General features: G+C 36.9%; 1 long non-coding RNA gene across 1 annotated transcript; it reads left to right on the forward strand.

The window, feature by feature from the left end:
- The first annotated feature begins 5,591 nt into the window (after nucleotides 1-5,591).
- LOC144588057 (uncharacterized) lies at nucleotides 5,592-8,950 on the forward strand. Its single transcript, XR_013543385.1, has 2 exons — nucleotides 5,592-7,629; nucleotides 7,788-8,950. It is a non-coding gene; the product is annotated as an uncharacterized LOC144588057 (long non-coding RNA).
- The last annotated feature ends 2,469 nt before the right edge of the window (nucleotides 8,951-11,419 follow it).

Consider the following 11,419-nt stretch of genomic DNA (forward strand, 5'->3'; position numbering starts at 1 on the left):
AGAAAGCCTTCGAGAATAAATTCATATTGGCTTGTTGATGATCAAAATGTAAGTTGTTAGTATTAATGAGGGATTTCCTGTTTGTACAGAGTGACCAGGAAGTGCCATTCTCTGTTTTTGTTTTTGTTTTTTAAAAAAACGAGTCTCACAGTACAGGAGTTCCTACGAATCTGACACTCAAGACCTTTTAGAATGGGGAAGAGCAACATGAGGAATTGTGAGTTCTTAAGCTATACCAGGAAGTTTGGGTAGCGACATGCCATATTTCTTGGTGTGGCATGAGTGCTCAATTGTTAGTCATTAGTCTGCCCTCAGTTCTCATATTAGTGCTGTGTCTTCTCATTTTATTCACATGTTTATATATATAATCTGCCCTATTCCTACAATTTAGCTTGGACAATAGTTCCTTAACTCAGAGGTGCAATAAGTTTACTATCATTTTAAAAATCACAGAAGTGGGAGTGCATTTGCACATTACTATGGCTGTAACACAAAGGTAAAGTCACTTACTGGCCTCAAATCTGGAGAATGGTTTAATTATGACTTTGAAGACTACCCACTCTACTGAAAAGCTTGCGCAAAAAAACCCCACTCATTAAGCCATTTATTAGATCACAAATTGCAATGTGAAACTCTATCATGTAAGGTAATGAGTAAAGTAAATGAAGAGCAATTCAATTATTATTTGGACATTAAGTAATTCTTTGAAGCACCCTGTAAATGGGGTTAGTACTAGAACCTTGCGTTGGGGCTAGCTAGATCAAACCTGTTAAGTGACATTCAGCTCTTAACAGTAGACAACAAGGCCTCTGGTGGATTTTCCTGTAATCCTTTGTGGGTGCAGCATCTGATAGTGGATGATAAGCGATGTTTTCATAGGGTATTGCCATTACTGCTTCATCCTCCCCTCATGAGACAGAGTCCTGAGAGGAGAAGCGTGATTACTGCTACTTCATCCCTCTGAGAAGAAGACAACGTTGTGTCTTTTGAGACCACCCCCCCTCCTTGAGACTGAAGTGCATGAGAGATCATCTATGAGGTAGGATGAACAATTTGAAAGTAAATCAGTAAATATAACTTCTTCAAAGGGGGTTTGCATTGTTGAGCAGAATCGTGATGGTGTGGTTGAAAGTTTAAATAAAGATTCTTTATCCTGCCTTGCTTACTTTAAAGTAAGCACGACAGCAAGTCACCAATATCCATGTTGCCTTATGTGGATGCAGGAATTTGCAAATTTTAGAGATTAGTGTGCAATATGTCTTTCTCAGAACCAGTGTAGTATAGTGGAGAGAGTGTTGGAGTATGGTTTAGGAGACCTTGGTTCAAATTTCCCCTCAATCATGGAAACTCACTGGGGGATGGCAAAGTTAAAGCATTCTTTGAACATCTCACATACCTTGAAAACCCTATTAGAGTGACAACAAATTGGAAACAATTTGAGGACGCTTTTGTTTAAATTACTGTATCTCTTTTATTTATGTTCTTCCAGCTTCTAATCTCTTACGGCATACGGTTATCAGGTTTTGTATTTCCATGTGGGGTCATTTCATCTAACATTACAAGCATTACTGTGAACGTCTTACACCTGGTGAAATACTAAACATCAAAACTAGTATTAAAGTATGAAATTCTTTGATCCTTGTGAAGAATCCTTGAGAAGGATTCATTTCCTAAATGGTCAAAACCCAAAACATTCCTGTTATCATATCTTTGTTCCAAGTGGGTTTTTTTTTCATGAACTACTTGTTTAACACAAGAATTGGTGAATACCTATGAACTACTGACCTAAGGTGGCATACTATACGGTGCATCTTAAGTGCTGAGGTAGTATAGATCAGTGGGTTGTAGCATTTGGTTGCAGAGCCAGGAGCCAGGAGTTCAAATTCTCATTGTTCTTTCTGGGTGAGGAGGGGCTGGCTGAGACTACCCAGAGGGTGTGTAACTGATGGTGTTGTGTGCATCTATGCAGCTTTGGACAAACTACATAGTCCCAAAGTTCCATCAGAAAGAGAGACTGGTAAAACAGAAGGAATCTATACCCAGAAAACTGTAGGAGGTTATCACAAGTCACATATAGCTTGACAGCACATTGTTATTATTTTGTTGTAAATGTCTGCAACTTATTCAGGTAATTGATCCCATTGCTGAAATGATGTTATTGTTAGGAATTTCAGTTTTGAAATGGTCTCTGAAAGATATACAAGCATTTGGTCAAATTTGTGGAGGATTTTTGTTGCACTATATTCCTGTACAGTTCATCAAGAGCCAGCCTGGTGTAGTAAATACAGGGATGAAATATGACTCAAGAGATTTGGATTCAAATTATCACTTGGCCATGAAAGTTCACTAGAGAGTGGAACTGGTAAAACTATTTCTTAAATATCTTATATTACCTTAAAAACTCTGTGTTCACATGTGATTTTTTAAAAATTTATTAAACAAAATGCACAAGACATTTACATTATATTAACACAATAATAAAGGGAAATATTTAAAAAAAAAAACAAATTACACACATGTATATACTCTTGTGCTCTATTCACCACTTGAGACAGTTTATTCACATATAAAATATTATAATTAATTACTTGTTTATTTTTAGTTATTATATTAATATAATATTAATATTATTATATTATTGCTCCATTTCTCCAAATACATGTAACAAGAATGGTTTCCATACATCTCTAAAATCACTGATGCATAATATTCCTTTTCTTATTTTAAGTTCACAGGTTAGTTAATAATCAATAGCCACATTTCCTTGTACTAGTTTTCCATATTAAGTTGGCTATTGGATATCCAATTCTTTGCTATAATCAGCCATGCCACTGTTACCATAATAACATTTTTCCTGACTTAATTGATTATTACTACCCATATTCAGCAAAGCAACCTTTGAAGACATTTGTACATCCTTACCTAAAATGTCATTTATCTTTTTAAAAATTTGTGACTCCTTTTTTCTCTTTTCACAAAACCACCACATATGTAAATAAGTCCCCTTTTCTTTTTTTACATCTCCAACATAAAGATTATACAGAGTGGTCCGGTGGGCCAGATAGGCGGGGTATAAATTAAATAAATAAATAAATAAATAAGTTTCATTTATTAACTTCATTTTAACAGGCATTAGGCACCATCTCCATTCGATTTTGTACAAATTTTCCTTGACTCTTATCAACATATTTTTAATTATTCTTCTATTCCACAATATATTCCAAACATCCCCCTTGATTTCCTTAGCGACATCATTTTGCCATGCTTCTTTCAGTGTTATTGTTTTAAATGATGCCTGTACTAACATATATTACACTTATAATACCCCTTCTATTCTCACAGGCTTCAAATTTCTCTCTTTTTTCTATTATTTCCTCAAATTTAATCAATGATCTTCCCTCTTCTTGCTTAGCCTTCTGTTTCTTAGTCCATTTGTCCAGTTGTCGTATGTTTAGTCAAGAGATCTCTCCTGCTAGTGTATCTCTTATTTGCTCCCTGTTGTACATCCTCTTTGCCCAATTTTTATTTTTATAATTCCCTGTTCAATCGAAATATTTTTTATTTTCCTCAGTTTCTTCAGGAAGTTCTTTAGCTCTACCACCTGACTCAATGAGGAGATCGCTAGACATATTATTTTCCTGTATTCTTTCCAACTTTCCAACATAGTAATTGTAAAGGGATTATTAATTTCTTTAATTACATCTTTAGTTTTTTCTTTATAAAAAAGTATTCCTATTGAACCCATCTATGGCAGAGCTTTTTTATTCTATCCAAATAAATTTTTTATTATTTGCTATAATATCTGGAATACGCCACAACTGATTTGCTATATAATACATTTAAATGTTGGGTGAACCTAATCCCCTCTTCACAGATTGCTGCCTTATCATGGAAAAAGAGCTTCAGTAACTCAGAGAAGCTATGGGCTATGCCGTGCAGGGACACCCAAGACTGACAGGTCATAGTGGGGAGTTCTGACTGCACGTGATCCACCTGGAGCAGGAACTGGCAAGCCATTCCAGTATCCTTGCCATGAAAACTCCATGGACAGAAACAAAAGGCTAAAAGATATGACGCTGGAAGATGGGACCCTCAGGTCAGAAGGCGTCCTTCATGGTACTGAGGAAGAGCGGAGGACAAGTACAAGTAGCTCCAGAGCTAATGAAGTGGTTAGGTCAAAGCCAAAAGGACACTCAGCTGCGGACGCACCTGGAAGTGAAAGGAAAGTCCGATGCTGCAAAGAAAAATACTGCATAGGAACCTGGAATGTAAGATATATGAACCTTGGGAAACTGGAGGTGATCAAACAAGAGATGGCAAGAATAAACATTGACATCCTGGGTGTCAGTGAACTAAAATGGACGGGAATGGGCAAATTCAATTCAGACAATTATATCTACTATTGTGGGCAAGAATCCCGTAGAAGAAATGGAATAGTCCTCATAGTCAATAAAAGAGTGGGAAAAGCTGTACTGGGATACAATCTGAAAAATGATAGAATGATTTCAATACGAATCCAAGGCAGACCTTTCAACATCACAGTAATCCAAGTTTATGCACCAACAACCGATGCTGAAGAGGCTGAAACTGACCAATTCTATGAAGACTTACAACACCTTCTAGAACTGACACCAAAGAAAGATGTTCTTCTCATTCTGGGGGACTGGAATGCTAAAGCAGGGAATCAAGAGATAAAAGGAACAATAGGTAAGTTTGGCCTTGGAGTTCAAACCAAATTAGGGCAAAGGCTAATAGAATTTTGTCAACAGAACAAGCTGGTCATCACAAACAATCTTTTCCAACAAAACAAGAGGCGACTCTACACATGGACATCACCAGATGGGCAATACCGAAATCAGATTGATTATATTCTCTGCAGCCAAAGATGGAGAAGCTCTATACAGTCAGGAAAAATAAGACCTGGAGCTGATTGTGGCTCTGATCATCAGCTTCTCATAACAAAATTCAAGCTTAAACTGAAGAAAGTAGGAAAAACCACTGGGCTAGTCAGGTATAATCTAAACCACATCCCTTATGAATACACAGTGGAAGTGAAGAACAGATTTAAGGAACTAGATTTGGTGGACAGAGTCCCTGAAGAACTATGGATGGAGACTCCTGACATTGTACAGGAGGCTGCAACAAAAGCTTCCCGAAGAAAAGGAAATGCAAGAAAGCAAAGTGGCTTTCCATTGAGGCCTTACAAATAGCTACATCCCAATCCCATAGAAGGGCACAGCCAAAGAATGCTCCAACTACCGTACAATTGCACTCATTTCACAAGCTAGCAAGGTTATGCTCAAATTCCTCCAAGGCAGGCTTCAGCAGTATGTGGACCGAGAACTCCTAGAAGTACAAGCTGGATTTCGAAGGGGCAGAGGAATTAGAGACCAAATTGCTAACATGCACTGGATTATGGAGAAAGCCAAAGAGTTCCAGAAAAAAAACATTTACTTCTGCTTCATTGACTATGCAAAAGCTTTTGACTGTGTGGACCACAGCAAACTATGGCAAGTGGTTGAAGAAAGGAAGTGCCTGACCACCTTATCTGTCTCCTGAGAAATCTATATGTGGGACAGGAAGCAACAGTTAGAACTGGATATGGAACAACGGATTGGTTCAAAATTGGGAAAGGAGTACGACAAGTCTGTATATTGTCTCCCTGCTTATTTAACTTCTATGCAGAACACATCAGGCAAAAGGCAAAACTGGAGGAATCCCAAACTGGAATTAAGATCGCCGGAAGAAATATCAACAACCTCCGATATGCAGATGATACCACTCTGATGGCAGAAACTGAGGCGGATTTAAAGAACCTCATAATGAGGGTGAAAGAGGAGAGCGCAAAAAATGGTCTAAAGCTCAACATCAAAAAAAGTAAGATCATAGCCACTGGTCCCATCACCTCCTGGCAAATAGAAGGAGAGGATATGGAAGCAGATTTTACTTTCTTGGGCTTCGAGATCACTGCAGATGGTGACAACAGCCACAAAATTAAAAGACGCCTGCTTCTTGGGAGGAAAGTGATGTCAAAGCTTGACAGCATCTTAAAAAGCAGAGACATCACCTTGCCGACAAAGGTCCACATAGTCAAAGCTATGGTTTTTCCAGTAGCGATGTATGGGAGCGAGAGCTGGACCATAAAGAAGGCTGACCGCCAAAGAATTGATGCTTTTGAATTGTAGTGCTGGAGGAGACACTTGGGAGTCCCCTGGACTGCAAAGAGAACAAATCTATCCATTCTAAAGGAAATCAACCCTGAATGCTCACTGGAAGGAGAGATCCTTAAGCTGAGGCTCCAATACTTTGGCCATCTCATGAGAAGAGAAGACTCCCTGGAAAAGACCCTGATATTGGGAAAGTGTGACGGCAAGAGGAGAAGGGGACGACAAAGGACGAGATGGTTGGACAGTATCATCAAAGCTACCAATATGAATTTGACCCAACTCCGGGAGGCAATGGAAGACAGGAGGTCCTTGCATGCTCTGGTCCATGGGGTCACGAAGAGTCGGACACAATGACTAAACAACAACAAACCTAATCCGCCTTCCTTTTGTGGTGTATACCATAATTTTTAAAATTAAATCTTGGTCTCTTATTTCCATTACAGTATTCACTAATCATTGTCTACTATGATTTTAATACTGTACCTTCTCTATAATTTTAAAAGGTAACATCCAGAATAAGAATATTTTCATTTTATATAAAGTAATTTTGCCAAAACCGCAATTGTTTTAATCTTTGATGTTTTATTCGTGCCATGTTTTTTCTTCAAAATTCCATTTGACAATATCCTGAAAATTCCATCTTAAATTTAATACCTAATATTTCATTAAATTATTAAATTTATCCCCAGACTTAACCTTCATTATTTCCTTCTCCTTAATCTCATAATTTAACAACATACATTCTGATTTATGCCTTTAACTTTAATTCAGTTGCTTCCTCAAATGTCTTTAAATGAGTTTTAATCCTCCCTATAGTTCCTAATGGGTCCTTAATAATTAATAATGTATAATCTGTAAATAGATTTATTTTATTTTATATTTTATGTCCTATACCCCTTATGTCTTGATCTCCTTTTATTTCATTTGCTAGTAATTCTACTATTCATATAAATATGAATCCCTGTCCCATTCCTCAGCCTAAGAATATTGTTTCGGTTACACCATCGTTTACTATCACTGATGCTGTGTTCTCTGAATATAATTATTGAATTATATTACTGAAGCAGCTACTGAAACCTACCTGTGTAATCAATATCTTTAATGTATCCCATTCTACCAAGTCAAAAGCTTTAAATATATCTAATGATGGCAACCTTGCTTTCATTTTTGCTTCTTTAACGGTATGCCTTACATTGAATACTGTTTTCATAAGGTCTGCCATCTGTCTTCCTTCTATGAATCAATTTTGATCATTAGCAATATATTTCCCAATAAATTTATTTAATCTGTTAGCCAAAACTGTTGTACATATTTTCACATCCTTATTTATTAACGATATTGGTCTCTATGATCCCATAGTTATTGTCTCTTTTCCAGGTTTTAATATTACTACAATTATTATTTCCAGGACTGGGGAATTTCTTCTCTTCAATAATTTTGTTAAATAAACTTTGTAGTCTAGGTGAGATGGCTGGACAGTGTCTGCGAAGCAACCAACATGAACCTGACACAACTCCGGGAGGCAGTAGAAGACAGGAGGGCCTGGCGTGCTCTGGTCCATGGGGTCACGAAGAGTCGGACACGACTAAACGACTAAACACACACACACACACAGTCTAGGTACAATCTATACCAGATTGATTATTACAATCTTTATTATCTCTTTATTTTCTCTTCTGTTTCTAATTCAGTAAAGGATTATTCCACGCTTTCCCTGTGTTCTTTTTGAATTTTTCTAATGCAGTTATTCTCTATATGCCTTTATGTAAAGATGGCTTACTGCTGGTATATATTTTTTTAAAAAAATTCCTCAAATGTTCTCAGTTTATCTTTCATTTTATTACACCTTTTACCCTTCTCATTCTGGGTCATCCCATTGTTTCCTTTAGCTTTTCTTGCTTGAGCAACTTTTGATAACATTTTTGAGTTTTTGTTCCTGAACTCAAAATATTTAAGTATATTACATTTCTTTGTACTCTTTACAAATGAATCCTTTCCAATTCTTTCTTCTTTGCTTGTATTTCCATCAAGACTTTGTTTTCCATGTTACTAATAAATATCTTTTCCAAGTCCTTGATGATCTCCTCTAATTCTTTTATTCTTTTTTCTTGTTTTTTTAAATATATATGTCTCCTTGATTGCCATGCCAGCAATCACTAGTTTCACTGCATTCCATATTATACCAGTTTGCCCCCTTGCTCATTTATCTTCTAAACCTCCTCCAAATTGCTTTGTACTTTATCTACTGTGTGTTTATGTCTGTATATACTGATATCCATCTTCCATCTGCTTTATATTCACATTTAACTATTACAGTATCTCTAAATTAACTCTTGTGTGATCTGATACTTGTATACAGGATTACATGTGACTTGATAGCAGATATCAACAGAAAAATATTCATTGACAGGTATCGTGATGCATTGGGATAGGTAATCTAAGACAGATATTGCAGTTTCTTTATTGAAGAGGTTGCTTGGAGGATATGCAATAACTTCAACACAGAACATGAGTTACCATTTGTATTTTCAACATAGGTCAATTTTCTTGGAAGTATCATCATCATTTACCAAACAAATGATACTTATTTCAGGGAATAAATAAACAATAATCTAAAATTTAGAAAATACAGACTTAAATTCCATAACTAATTGTTCTTTCTGTATGTATTTGGAATGAATGTCTGCATCGTAGTTACTTTCTCTAATAATTAGAGGTTAGGTCCAGACACTCCAGTTGCAGTTACAACAGAATTTTCCTTTCTCCCCTCCCCATTCCTCTGCACTGCCTCAAAAAATGCTTCCAGAAGGTTTTCCAGCTTTCCAGAGCTAGTTTGGTTGGTGGAAGAGGGAGGGTGTGATGAAGAGAGAAATCCCTCCCTGCCTCATTTGCATTGGACACTACCATTCTGCTAGCATAGTACCCTTTTTGGCTATTCCCCTAGGTATTTTTGCAATATACACTTTCCTGTGTAAGGCATCTCTCAGAGTTTAAGGGATGTTTTTTAAATTCCTACAACTTTCTATGAGCACTTCTTGCACTTGGTTTGCTACTGTTTATTTTAACTATTTTAAAATATATTACTTTACAATTGTCTCAAAGTTTCAACAATTTATTTGCAACATTTCTACATGACCTTTTACCTAGCAATTTCAAAGTTGTTTACACCAAGTGCCGGAAGAGTTGGACATAAACCTCATGGAGGGCCGTTCAACATCTCTTGGGAACACTTTGCTTTTAGTGAAGGTCTGCTTCTCGAAATAAGAGGGACCCTGAAATATGGTGATGTCTTATTATGCCCAGATACATTCATTGTCTCCAACACCAAAGTCAGTAACTAGTTTACTGAGTAAATTTTTCCACTGTTTTGTTAGTTTGTGTGGTTAGTCCTGTTGTTTCATCATTCTATCAGATTCAGAGTTGTGCTACATCCTGGCATGACCCAGACTGTGACTGTGGATATAATAGCAATCTTAATACATATTCAGAATGTAGCTACTTTTTTCCAGAAAAAGAAAACAAGTTGGTTTTCATAAATTATGATTTCTAGTAGATGGCATGAAAATGTCATCGGTATCCTGCTGACACATACTAGCCTCATTTTGCATTCTCAGCACTCACTCGGCGCCTTTTCAGGACAGTGAACCATGTGAAACATAATTGCACAAAGCTGGCAAGAATGCCTGTAATTGATGTTATTCAGCCTTACTCAGTCTCTCAAATCCTCTGCTCAAATGAAATTTTGAATTCAGTCCACATCTGTTGCCCTGTCATACAGACATCTGTATCTTGAATGTGTTTGCATCATAAAACCAAACCACCAAATGTTTGAATATGCCTATGTATGGTACCATACAACAGGTAGCAATAGTATCATATGATGTATAGCAACTGCAACTCAAGCCCCAAACATCATAAAATAATTTCCCTCTCATGTCTTGAGAAAATGTTCCTGCTCTAGAAATTTCTAGAGAATAGATGACAATGTGCAGAACAGGAATTCTATGCCAGATAAGACAGCTTTCATTGTTTGAACCTAATAATTATCATACACTTGCTCACATATGTTTTCATAAAGCGGCTCAAGCAATTTCAACAGGTCTGTCTGTAAGGGATCATTGGACAGCTGCAAGTCAACCCTTGAGAAAATGCTGGTGAGCTGACAGTAGTACCCATATGAAGCACATGAAAAGCTGACTGCTTGCATTCTGTACAAAGCAGCAAAATACGGGTATTTGTCTTTTCTTCCTGGTAGTCTTTTGATATGCCGTACTGGCAAAAGTATTGTAAACAAAGGGCTCATCCAGACGGATTATCTTGAAACGTATGTGGTTTAGTGCTGATCATGCTATTTTCTCCCAAGCCACAATTATGTAAGTATCTTCTTGGTAAAAACATAAATAAAATTTAAAATTTAAAATCCCTGACTTCATATACTTTTCATTCCCTTCAGAACGTTCTTTCTTAATAATTTCCTCACTCCCCCAACAACTCTAGTTAATTTTTGCTTCCAGTTGTTGCTTGTAAAATAAAGTAAAATAGGCTTATATTTAATAGCCAGCGATCTCCTTTGTTGTTGCCATGTACTGTCAAATCAATGCCAACTTATGCCAACCCTATGCACGAGTGACCTACAAAATGTGCTATCATGAACACCCCTGCTCAACCCTTGCAAACTCAAGGCTGTTGGTTCTTTTGTGAAGTCAATCCATCTCGTTGTTGGATTGACTTCAAACTGCCTTCAATTTTTCCTAGCGTTATGGCTTTTCCTTTAAGGCTTAAAGGGTTAAGCTTGTCTTCTTATCAAATGCCCAAAGTGAATTCAGGCTTGATCTGACATGTGGCCCACTTGTTTGTCCTTCTGGCTATCCAGTGTATCTGTAAAGCTTTCCTCCAATAGCATACTGGAAATGAATTCATTTTTTCGTTTAAAAAGATAAAAATAATGACTACAGAAGAATTAAACAATCCTGCCAATGAAATAAAAAAAAATAAAGATTTTCTCTATTAGTGTTAAATCATTAACCCAATAAAAGACGGCAAAGTACACTCGCATCAGTTTTGTCAGTTTTACTTATGTTGTTTAGTCGTTAAGTCGTGTCCGATTCTTCGTGACCCCATGGACCAGAGCATGCAAGGCCCTCCTGTCTTCCACTGCCTCCCGGAGTTGGGTCAAATTCATGTTAGTAGCTTTGATTACACTGTCCAACCATCTTGTCCTTTGTCGTCCCCTTCTCCTCTTGCCATCACAC

Source organism: Pogona vitticeps, chromosome 3 (genome assembly GCF_051106095.1).
Source record: "Pogona vitticeps strain Pit_001003342236 chromosome 3, PviZW2.1, whole genome shotgun sequence".
NCBI lineage: Eukaryota > Metazoa > Chordata > Lepidosauria > Squamata > Agamidae > Pogona > Pogona vitticeps.